Source organism: Vipera ursinii, assembly GCF_947247035.1.
Source record: "Vipera ursinii genome assembly, chromosome: 3".
Classification (NCBI taxonomy): Eukaryota; Metazoa; Chordata; class Lepidosauria; order Squamata; family Viperidae; genus Vipera; species Vipera ursinii.
In genome coordinates this window covers 42,009,371-42,022,069 of record NC_139516.1, presented here as the reverse complement: position 1 = coordinate 42,022,069, position 12,699 = coordinate 42,009,371, and the positions used below count along the sequence as shown (strand labels likewise).

Genomic DNA, 12,699 nt, shown 5'->3' with positions numbered 1-12,699 from the left:
CAGGATCCAGCACTGCGGATCTTGTAATAATCTCTTAACTCTTGCACCAGCGCGGCCCCTGATTTCCTATAAATCTAAACAAGGGCTTTCCTCATAATGCAGCTTTACAACCGCTTCCCTCTTTCTCCCTCTCCCCCCCCCCCATAATACGGTCCTCTGATAACTTCGACTACCGCGAGGCAGAAGCAAGGAAAAAAGGGCTGCACCTGCGGCCGCGAGCTGGCTCAGAAGCGTCGGCCGACTTGAAGGATCTGGGCGGCGCTTGCGTGCCTTCTTGAACCGGTTTCCACGTTTGCATCATCAGCGCAGCCTCTCATCGCCTGGGCAACTGCAGGAGCGAGCGGGTACAGAACAGAACATTTCCCTCCCCCGGGGAGCTCGGCGTTCTTTTCCCCACCTCCCTCCGCCCTCCCGCTTTTAGGCGAGCTCGAGCTGTCCCTCCTTCCGACCGGCTCCACCACGTGGCTGTCCGTCTTAACTGGGCCGCGCGCTCGCGACAGCTTGCCCAAACGAAAACAAGGCAAAAAATCAGCCCGGTCGCCCTGCGGACAGCTACGCTACCCCCGACGCGTTCCGAACCCGGGATCAGGAAGCGATCCATTAGTGCAGCGTTTCCCAACCTTAGGAACTTGGAAGATGCGTGGACTTCAACTCCAGTCCACGCATCTTCAAGTTCCTAAGGTTGGGAAACGCTGCGTTAGTGGAGCGTAAGGACTACGTTTCCCAACCTTAGGAACTTGAAGGTGCGTGGACTTCAACTCCAGTCCACGCATCTTCAAGTTCCTAAGGTTGGGAAACGCTGCATTAGTGGAGCGTAAGGACTACGTTTCCCAACCTTAGGAACTTGAAGATGCGTGGACTTCAACTCCCAGAATTCCCCAGCCAGCTATGCTGGCTGGGGAATTCTGGGAGTTGAAGTCCACGCATCTTCAAGTTCCTAAGGTTGGGAAACGCTGGACTATATAGCTTTTGCTCGCCGTGGGCAAGGGGCCAAAACGTACTCCTTCGTAGTTGTCTTTGTTTTTTTTCTTTTCCCCTCCCCGACAACCAAAACAAATACACGCAGGAGCCTCCAATCTTTATGGGAGAGAGATTCCGAAATAACCAGAGCCCACGCTATCATCATTTCGATGGCTTGATCTTACCTCCCTAGCAGCGTTCATTTATATTCCATCTTTTAACTATCTTATTTCCTCTCTTCTTCTTCTTCTTCTGACGCACTTCAGTTTCTCGGACTGCCATTCCTATACGGTTCGTCCGCTGTTTTTGAGTTTCGAATTACCGATAATTGTTGTTTCCCAGCGTGATAGTCACAACTCCTCCTTTGCAATTCTGTGGCACCAGCGTCTTACCTGAGCAGCGCCGGGGGTCAACTCCTTCAAATGACACACACAAATATTTTTGTTTACTTCCCTTTGCCATGTCTTTTGACGGGCACCCTTCTCGACCTCAGAACGCCAACTGCGTCAGATGGTGAAAATCGAGAGCGCCTTTTCTACATACCGCCTACTAACCGCATTCGGTCCCCCCACCCGTTCTCTCTAAGCATGTCCAGACGTGGAGACATCTCTCCAGCAAAAGTACAGTCCGACCCTTAAAAAGCACAAGAACTTCCTGCCTCCCACCATTCTCTACGTTTATTTCGAGAATGAACAAGTGAGTCTTGAAGAGGCCTCTCAGCCTTGCTATTGGCTCTGCCTGATATACCTCCGCATTTTTATTGGCTGAAGGGGAAAGGAGGAAAAACGAACATGCTGCCATTTCTTTGCATGCCTGTAAGTACGTTTGATACTCACGCCAGCTTCTGTAATAATTGCAGATATAAGGGGGGGGAAATCGTTTAATCTGTTCACCTGTGATTGTTTTCCCCTATTGTTCCAGATATTTTGACTGTGTCTCATATTAGTAAGACGCTTTTAGGTACATTCAAGGCTTGAAGTTAGGAGTTGAGTGTTAAATTATGTGGATTTAGGTTTATACATACATGCACACCCAAAACTGGCATATTACCGAGAGGTTTGGTATTAGGCTAAACCTTTTTCTCTGACATCTTGTTTTCCATAAACTTGCTTAGTATTTATTATTTAGTGGAGTGGCATTCAGTTCTATACTGTGCCTGTCATCCAAAGCTATAAAACCCTGACATGATGTAATGGTTCAGTGAGAAGGTAAATATAGATGAGAATTTAGTCTAACCAGTGCTGGAAAATCTTGTGCTAATGTGAAAAGGGTTTGGACATTTTTAAAGATTTGCAAGGGAAAATTAGCTGCAATTTAGGGATGTTTTGAAGTACAGTATAAGCAGTGGTGGGATTAAACTACGTGAACAACCGGTTCTCTGGGTTCTCTGTGTGGATGCCGCTTCCGGAAGTCCATTCAGGACCTGAGCAACAAAAAATTAGCTACCGGTTCTGCTGAACTGGTGCAAGCTGGCTGAATCACACCACTGAGTATAAGTATTTTTTTTAATTCCATTTATATCCCGCCCTTCTCCGAAGACTCAGGGCGGCTTACAAGCTTAGCAGTAGCCTTCATTCTATGTATATGCCTGCTTATTAGGGCTTTCACACACACCCCAAGCGGCATTATTACAAAGTCAGCTTAATTGCCCCCAACAATCTGGGACCTCATTTTACCTACCTCGGAAGGATGGAAGGCTGAGTCAACCTTGAGCCTGGTGGGATGCGAACCTGCACTAATTGCAGGCAGCTGGTGTTACTTAAGGAGGCATTAGCCCACTGTTTCACCATGGCTCTTAGTAATACGCTTTCTTTCCTAGGATTAAAAATGAAACAGGTTTGCTGGCTGTATTTTCAAACTCCAGTGATAAAAACTGAAAGTTGCCTTAAGCCTTGATTCTTTGTGAGGGAGTGCACTTTCTGATGCTTTGTATCTGTGAGACTTCCCTCACAGTTATCCGGGCTGGAAACAGTTAAAGGTAGTTTTTGATTAATGACTGCATTTGGGACTGGCAACTTCATTGCTGAGCACCACAGTTCCTGAGTGAAAAGTCATATCATCACAATGAGCTTATAATCTTCCCCTTTGGTTATTAAGAGAAACATCATGTGGTTGTTATTTATGATTTTATTTCTGTCTTCTCTATTAACTCTGCTTGTTGCAAGTCAGTTGTGAAGCACACAAATGGCAATCATAAAATCATGGCATAATGCAATGGTTGTAAATGTGAGGACTGGTTGCAAAGCTATTTTTGACTACTGACACTGATGATGTTACCTACTTTAAGTAATGAAATGTCTGCAAGAAAACACAAGCTCAGAGCATCAAGGATCTCTGAAAGCTATTTTTAATAACTTTAAACAGCTGCTAAATAAGGCAGTTCATAAGCAAGATCTACAAATGAAGGTTTGCCACCCTTTCTCAATTTTTTAAAAACATGATTGCATTCATATCTTTCTTTTTTCTTAAAAGCACAAAGGCAATTACATATTGGTTTCCTATCCTCAGAGGAACAACTCTTTATATAGGATGAGTAGAGAGAAAGAGAGATGTCCCAAGTCATAGTACTAAAGCAGCACCAGAAATTGTAGAACATTTTTTAGACTTTTTTGTTTCCAACTAAAAATGGATTTGTCATTATTATGCAAAGTTCTCTGCATCACTATAGAAAAAAATACTCAGGGCTGCTGATGTGAGTTTTCTTTCATTATGGTTTTGTGTTCCTGAGACTTGAAGATAGCAAAGCACACACCTGTACTGCAAGGAGGTAGAAGAGAAATGCTGAAGGCCTGCATAGCGTGTGGGTGTCACTGGAAAGGACATTGAGATGGAGAACTGAAAAAGGAACCAGCTGTGTGTGGAGGAGGTGAAACTAAAACAATTTGGTGGAGTGAGCATTGAGGCTCTGAAACTACCACAGCTAGTAAAGAGTAGCAGATTTTACATCTTCACAAGTCTTGCAAACATGAGGGCCAGCTACAGCCAGCCAACAAGTAATTGCTTTCTCCCTTCTGTAAAAGAGTAAGGACTGAATGACAGAGAAACAACTCAGTAAAAGAGAACAATTTCCAGGCTACTTCAATGTCCAACAGGACTACTAATATATAAAAGCTGGAGAGTGGATGATAATATAAAGCTAAGAATAAAGTAAAAGGATATTAAGCCTGTAAAGGCAAGAGCTCAGGAAAGAAGTATAGTAATAGTCACGAATGAAAGCGAATATACATGTTCCTGGATAATTTTGCAGGATCCAATCTGGGACACCAGGACCAACCCAGATTGCAAAATTGTGGGAGATACTTTCAATGCAATCTACTGAATCCCCTGCATGGATTGCCCCTGTGACTATGTAGGACATATGGGGAGGAAGCTAATCACCAGAGTGCAAGAACACAAACGAGCAGTCAGATGAGGAGACCTGAACTCATTGGTAGCCTCCCACTGCAATGAACAAGGACACACATTCAATTTTGCAGCCTCTAAGATTGTTGGATGAGCAGGCACAAAATAAGGGAAGTGATTGAAGCCTGGAAAACAGGCCCTTCATCAGTCAACAGGAGTGCTGATTTACCATCAGCCTATCAATTACTTAGAAAGCGAGGGCTGGGCAGCACAAGCAAATGACAGCCAACGACTTGAAAGCCAGCCACCAACACACCCAATCAACATCTAAAAAGCCACATACAACAGGCGCTATAAATACCACACAGAGAACATCACACACTACTAGAGAGAAGTTCCCTGAAGATGGGCTCCAGCACTAGTCTGAAAGCTTGGAAGACAAAACCTCTGGTCCCGGTGACTGAACCAGATTGGATCCTGTAGTAAAAGTGTCATGAAAGTTGGCTAGTTAAGAATACAGGGCAAAAAGGAAACTTGTAACTTTGTTAGGTTTATAGCCAAAACACTGTCACTTATAGCACTGCTTCACAATAGTTTACAGCACTCTTTAAGTGGTTTACACAGTCAACATATTGTCCCCAACAATCTGGGTCCTCATTTTACTAATTTTGGAAGGATGGAAGGCTGAGTCAATTTTGAGCGGGTCAGGATTGAACTCCTGGCAGTCAGCAGAATTAGCCTGCAATATTGCATTTGAACCACTGCACCACCATCGCTCCTTAATGTTAAAATGCTGTCAGTTTTGTTGTCTACTGGGTTCTTTTCTTGAATGAAGAGACGAGGCGAGTGAGTTCAGCAGGAACATGCTTTTATTGAAGAACAGGAACTGAACTGGGAAACAGGGCTGCAAATGCAGCTATTTATACCCTGGCCTCTAGGTGGCGGCCAATAGGTTTAAAGCAACCTATTGCCGCCCTAGAGGCAACCAATGGCAGCCCCGGAGATGGGTTATCTGAGGAGCTGGGAGCCGTTAGCCAGCTACTTGCTTAAGCAACCTTCCAGCATTCAAAACCCACGTGGTACACTCAGTAAAACAAGGCCCAATACATTACAAGTTTGATTTCTCCTGTTAATATGAATAATGTCTTGTAAAGGTTAAGCACACACACACACACACACACACACACACACACACAATGTATTATTAGGTCAGATAACTAGGTAATTTAACATGTTAGAAGTTTATATTTTGTACAATAAATCTTCCTTGTGTGCAGTGGTGGGATTCAGCCAGTTTGCACCAGTTTGGTAGAACTGGTAGCTAATTTTTTGTTGCCCAGGCCCAGAATGGACTTCCAGAAGCGGCATCCACACAGAAAACCGATTGTTCACATATTTGAATCCCACCACTGCTTATGTGCATATAAAAGTATTTATTTATTTATTTAATTTATTTAATTAAATTTTTATACCGCCCTATTCCCGAAGGACTCAGGGCGGTTTACAGGGCAACATAAAATATGATATAAAAATAGTATAAATTAAAATAGATTGAATTACATAAGCCCAACAATTAAAACAATATTAAAAGCTAAAACCCCTTCAGTCCAGGCCTGATAGATCAAAAAACCAAGTTTTCAGATCCCGGCGAAATGTACGCAGATCGGGGGCGGTCCTAAGTTCCACCGGTAAATCATTCCAAAGGGCAGGCACGCCCACAGAGAATGCCCTCCCCCTGGGGATCACCCGCCGGCACTCCTTAACCGTCGGCACCCTGAGAAGGCCCTCCCTGTGGGAGCGCACAGGACGATGGGAGGTTGATGCCGGCAGCAGGTGTTCCCTTAGATAATCCGGACCCAAGCCATTTAGAGCTTTATAGGTCATTACCAGCACCTTGAATCTCACCCGGAGGGCAACCGGAAGCCAATGCAGCTCACGGAGAAGAGGTGTTACACGGGAGTATCGGGAAACTCCCATAACAACTCACGCGGCTGCATTCTGCACCAGTTGAAGCCTCCGCGTGGTCTTCAAGGGCAGCCCCATGTAGAGAGCGTTGCAGTAGTCTAGCTGGGAGGTCACGAGCGCATGGGTGACTGCGTAGGGCATCTCGGTCCAGATAGGGCCGCAACTGGCGCACCAGACGAAGCTGGGCAAAAGCCCCCCTGGTCACGGCTCCTATATGGTCTTCGAAATTGAGCCGTGAATCCAAGAGGACGCCCAAGTTGCGAGCCCTATCGACGGGGGGTAACACCTCACTCCCCATCATTAGTGATGGAACAACCTGGTTAACCCGAGATGCCGGTGTGCACAGCCACTCAGTCTTGGCAGGATTGAGACGAAGCCTGTTTCTCCCCATCCAAACCCGGACCGCCTCCAGGCAACGGGACATCACGTTGAGTGCATCACTGGGTTGGTTCCGGGTGGAAAGAAAAAGTTGGTTATCATCAGCATACTGATGATACCTCACCCCGAAACCATGAATGAGCTCGCGCAGCGGTTTCATATACATGTTGAACAGGAGGGGAGAGAGGACCGACCCTTGAGGGACTCTGCAAACGAGAGATCTCGGGGCGGACCTCTGCCCTCCCGTCAACACCGACTATGAGCGGCCCAGGAGGTAGGAGGAGAACCACTGCAAGACAGTGCCTCCCACTCCCAACCCCCTGAGACGCCGCAGTAGGATACCATGGTCGATGGTATCGAAAGCCGCTGAGAGATCTAAAAGGACTAGGACAGAGGAACATCCCCTGTCCCGAGCCCGCCAGAGATCATTCACCAGTGCGACCAATGCCGTCTCTGTGCTGTACCCGGGCCTGAAACCCGATTGGTACGGGTCAAGATACTCAGTTTCCTCCAGGAACAGAGGAAGCTGATGCGCCACCACACTCTCAACAACCTTCGGCAAAAAGCGGAGGTTGGAGACCGGACGGTAGTTATTTAAAACAGCCAGGTCCAGGGCAGGCTTCTTGAGGAGGGGTCTCACCACCGCCTCCTTCGGTATCTTACCCTCCTTCAAGGAAGCAGATATTACTGCCTGGAACCAGCCTCGTGTCTCCTCCCGAGCCGCATAGACCAGCCAGGAGGGGCACGGGTCCAGTAAACAAGTGGTGGAGCTCAGCCTTCTCATGATCCTTCTACATTGGTGGTTTGTACCATAACCTAACTGTAACCCTGTCATAATCATAGTCTAAATATAAGTGTTAATTATTAGCAATGGAAGCACTATTATATTACATGAATCTGTTTCTAAATTTGTATACTGGCCCTCATGTTATACTTTCAATAAGACAAGTAATTTATACCCTATGCAAGGAAACTAATTTCTTCTAGCCTAATTTTATATGTTGCCTCTTACATTTGAAGAGCTTCAGGTTTGGGGAAAGGTGCTGTTACCTAACATAGATGATGTTACAGGTTTTTTTTAACCTTTACAAGACATTATTCATATTAACAAGGGGGAAAATCAAACTGACAGCATCCTTTTAATATAAAAAAGTTTTAATAAACTATTTTATGACCCAGTCATAAGGTATATTGCACAACAATGGGAAAATGTCTTCGAATAATTTTTCATGTAATGAGCTATCTAAATGTTGTACAACTAATTAATCTAATGAGGCACCTTATTATCTTTCCACAATATAGCATGTTGCCAAAGAAAAACTGATTGTAGGCCAAGTTGTGGCTTGAAAAGGATAACATATGTAAACAGACAAAAGAAGGTTTAAAAAAACTGAAAGAGAAAGGTAAGGAAAGGTAATGACAATGTAATGAAGTACATACTGCACTTTATAAATCTTGCAAGCAAATAATCCAGCATTAACTATATGTAGTGAAGACTATTTGGGAAAAGGAAATCATTTTTTTAAACATTGTAAATGTAGAAGCCTCTGAGGCTCTGTTACTACCTCAAGACTTTTCTCCCCCTCACATGATAGGTATTTCAATCTTTCTTATGTTATTTTTTTTCTTTTTTGGAGTTTCAATGAAACCTTTTAGATAGTGCAGAAGAAATGAATTTCAGACTCGTGCTCAATCATTATATATCCATTACATATCCAACTACCGTATATACTTGAGTATAAGCCTAATTTTTCAGCCCACTTTTTGGGCTGAAAAATCCACTTCGGCTTATACTCCAGTGAACAAAAAAAAGAACTTCCACCCCCCAGTTTGGAGAGCTGCTGCTTTCATCAAACATGGACGAAGGCAGCAGCTCTCCAAACGGGCTGCCACCTCTGCAAGCCTCCGCTGAGAGAATGGGGCGGTGGAAGCTTGCCACCCATTTTCTTGGCGAAGACTTCTTTCGGGGGATGCAGCCTCTGTCACCCCCTTCTCTCAGCTGGGCAGCTGAGAGAAATGGGCAGCAGATTTTCTCGGCGAAGACTTCTTTTGGGGGATGCAGCTTCTGCCGCACCTTTCTCTCAGCTGCCCACCTGAGAGAAGGGGGTGACAGAGGCTGGATCCCCCAAAACAAGTCTACGCTGAGACGAGAGAACGAGGCGTTGGAGCGCTCCGCGAAGTATGGGGCGGGGAAACTTGCCGCCCATTCTCTCAGCAGCGAAGACTTCTTTCGGGGATCCAGCCTCTGTCGCCCCCTTCTCTCAGCTGCCCAGCTGAGAGAAGGGGGTGACAGAGGCTGGATCCCTTGAAACAAGTCTCCGCTGAGACGAGAGAACGAGGCGTTGGAGCGCTCCGCGAAGTATGGGGCGGGGAAGCTTGCCGCCCATTCTCTCAGCGGCGAAGACTTCTTTCGGGGGATCCAGCCTCTGTCACCCCCTTCTCTCAGCTGCCCAGCTGAGAGAAGGGGGTGACAGAGGCTGGATCCCCCAAAACAAGTTTCCGCTGAGACGAGAGAACGAGGCGTTGGAGCGCTCCGCGAAGTATGGAGCGGGGAAGCTTGCCGCCCATTCTCTCAGCGGCGAAGACTTCTTTCGGGGGATCCAGCCTCTGTTGCCCCCTTCTCTCAGCTGCCCAGCTGAGAGAAGGGGGTGACAGAGGCTGGATCCCCCAAAACAAGTCTCCGCTGAGACGAGAGAACGAGGTGTTGGAGCGCTCCGCGAAGTATGGGGCGGGGAAGCTTGCTGCCCATTCTCTCAGCGGCGAAGACTTCTTTCGGGGGATCCAGCCTCTGCCGCCCCCTTCTCTCAGCTGCCCAGCTGAGAGAAGGGGGTGACAGAGGCTGGATCCCCCGAAAGAATTCTCCACCGAGATGAGAGAACAGGGTGGCAAGCCGCCGAGAGAATGGGGCAGTGGAGCGCTCCGCCGAGAGAATGGGGCGGCTTGCTGTTTTCTCGGTGCAGCACGGCAGAGGCTGGATCTCCCGAAAGACGTCTCTGCTGAGATGAGAGAATGGGGTGGCAAACTGCCGAGAGAATGGGGCAGTGGAGCGCTCCGCCGAGAGAATGGGGCGGCTTGCTGTTTTCTCGGTGCAGCACGGCAGAGGCTGGATCTCCCGAAAGACGTCTCTGCTGAGATGAGAGAACGGGGTGGCAAGCTGCCGAGAGAATGGGGCAGCTTGCTGTTTTCTCGGTGCAGCACGGCAGAGGCTGGATCTCCCGAAAGACGTCTCTGCTGAGATGAGAGAACGGGGTGGCAAGCTGCCGAGAGAATGGGGCAGTGGAGCGCTCCGCTGAGAGAATGGGGTGGTGGAGGCTTGCCGCCCATTCTCTCGGCAGAGACTTCTTTCGCGAGATCCAGCCTCTGCCGTGCTGCACCGAGAGAACAGCAGGCCGCCCCATTCTCTCGGCGGCTTGCCACCCCGTTCTCTCATCTCAGCAGAGACGTCTTTCGGGGGATCCAGCCTCCAGCTGCTGCATTTCCCAGCCTCGGCTTATACTCGAGTCAATAACTTTTTCCAGTTTTTTGGGGGGGTAAAATTAGGGGTCTCGGCTTATACTCAAGTCGGCTTATACGGTATATATTTTGGATATATTTCAAAAATAAACTGAAGCTTTAATAAAGAATATGATAAAGTATTTAAAGTTTTGGAAAGCCTTTTTCCTCAAGAGGCAATGAGATAGAAAATTCAGACATGTAATGTTTATGTGTACAGGATCAATAGAAATTTTCTACACCTTTAAGTTTGAGGTTTGTTTGTAACACAAGGAAACAGGAAGCTCAAATTGCAAAAAGTAATATCTTAACAGCTGAGACTCTGTTAAGTAGAAAATAAGCAACAACACCAAATCCAAGATTAATATAAGCAATATAGTACACGAGAACATAGCTACAGCTGTAAATATTTCTGGAAGAACGCAGGACACAGATATACAACTTGCAGCCTTGAGAATCAATTCAAAATGGCCAGATAATTATTATTGATAGAAAGGGCAAATTACTACTCATGACAATGATAATAGTATTTACTCTATTTAATAAAAACCAATGCACCCTGTTATGTACTGGGCTCTTGTGATACACCACGTGGGTTGCTGGAGCAGCTAACGGCTCTCCAGCAACCCAGACTACCTGTCTCCTGTGCTGCAATTGGCTATCCCCAGGTGGCAATGGTTGATTCAAACCTATTGGCTGCTGCCTAGGGGCTGTTTACAGCTTTTGCCTCAGTACAGTTCCAGCAAGAAATAAAGTATGAGTTATCCTGTACTCAGCTTCGCATCTTCATTCCTGCACCAAAGAACCTGCTATATAACAGTGGCGATGAAGGTGGGATCCTGCTTCGCTGACTAAGACCTGAATTCCACAAGGGAAAGGCAGCACACGCTGGAGGGAAGAGGCATTCCCCCCCTCTCTCAAGGCTGGCTAGCAAGCTATACTAGCGGCCTTGTGCTCAGTGGACGCATTCCCTGAGCCTAGAAGCAGGATCCGAAGATCGCAGGAACCAGAAAGAAGAATGCCAAAGGTCAGCAAATTAAGAGAATTTGACGTGAAACACCCAGAGGAATGGCGGTCTTATCTCTCGCGAGTAGAAAACTACCTCAGAGCCAATCAGATTGCGGAAGAAGGACTGAAGACCGCTACACTACTTTGCGTGTACGGCCCAGCAACCTTTGATTTGGCTGAGAATCTTTTCGCGCCGACACCAATCGAAGTGGTCTCCTACGCAGATCTAAAAAAGAAGCTAACCGGGCACTTCCAGCCCAAGATGTCTGAGATGGCTTGGCGGTTCAAGTTCAACCAGAGAGTGCAGCTACCTGAGGAGACAGCTTCGGAGTTCATAGCGGACCTAAGACAGGCCACACGCCTATGCAAGTTCTCAAATTTAGAAGAACGACTAAGAGTCTGTGGCCTTCGGGACAGAACACTTCAGCAAAGACTATTTGCTAGACCCAATTTAACATTTCCTGAAGCACAGGATGAGGTGATGGTGATGAAGCCACCGGGGGCACAGTGCAGATAGTTCAGCCCGCTAAATCTTCAAAAGTCGAAGAATCAGTCCATCTTGAGGTCGCCAAATGCACCGGAAAATTGTCAGAGGAAGAAGAATCTGAAATCAACCGACTCCAAAAGCAACCCAACGTGCAAGACCGCAACAGCCACCAGCAAGAGGACAGTTACAAGGCAGTTCTCTTACCGAGATGTAAGGGGTGCAACAGCAGCCATCTTCGCGCCAATTGCAGATTTCATTCAGCCATGTGTAGAGCTTGCGGAAGGTCAGGCCACATCGCGGTGGTTTGCAGAGCCCGTCAGAGAGACCGGCAACCCAAACACCAGTTGGAAGAACTGACTAGGAGAGGTACTGGGGCCCAGGGTCCAGTTAGTGTGGGATTCTTCAGAAGCCGTAGAAGCGTATGCCGCACTGGGGCTCAACGCCCCCCTCAAACCCAAACTTAAGCTCTTGGTAGAGCTACAAGGAGTTCCATGTAAGGTGCAATTAGACTCCAACTCTGCAGTCTCAATTATTTCTCAAGACACTTTTAACTTCGTGTGTAGGCGCAGTAACAATTGGGCTAAACTAAGACCCTCAGATATAATTTTAACGGATTTTCAAAATGCTCACGTTAAGGGAGAAGCCACCTTGTTGGTAAAGTTTAAAGAGTATTTGGGGCACCTGGATGTAATAGTAGTTGGGGGCCAGAGAACGAGTCTCATTGGACTTGATTAGTTTGATGCCTTAGGTATTCAGATTACTGGCATAAACCGGACACAAACTGCAGACCTCATGTCATTGTGTGAGGAATATGTGGATGTTTTTGACTCAACCCTAAGCCACATTTTCAAAATACTTTTTTCAGTGCTTTTTTTGTAAAAGAAAAAGGTGCCAGAACTCACACATGTCATACAACCCGCCTTGCCTACCCTACAAGTTTCCATCCAAAAAAGGTGCCAGAACTCCGTTCTGAGCGTTCTATGACAAAAAAAGCCCTGCTTTTTTTCTGTAAAAAACATTGGGGGATAGGGTAAGATTTTACCATCTTTTGCCCTACCTAGAATAAT

At 46.7% G+C, this 12,699-nt stretch overlaps 1 long non-coding RNA gene across 1 annotated transcript in view; it reads left to right on the top strand.

Moving 5' to 3' along the window:
- The window catches only part of LOC310637852, a 62,441-nt gene that overhangs the window by 19,171 nt on the left and 30,571 nt on the right, over window positions 1-12,699 (top strand). The window contains exon 5 of the long non-coding RNA XR_014491980.1: window positions 7,948-8,048. This is a non-coding gene — a long non-coding RNA (uncharacterized lncRNA). The remainder of the gene's footprint in view (window positions 1-7,947; window positions 8,049-12,699) is intronic.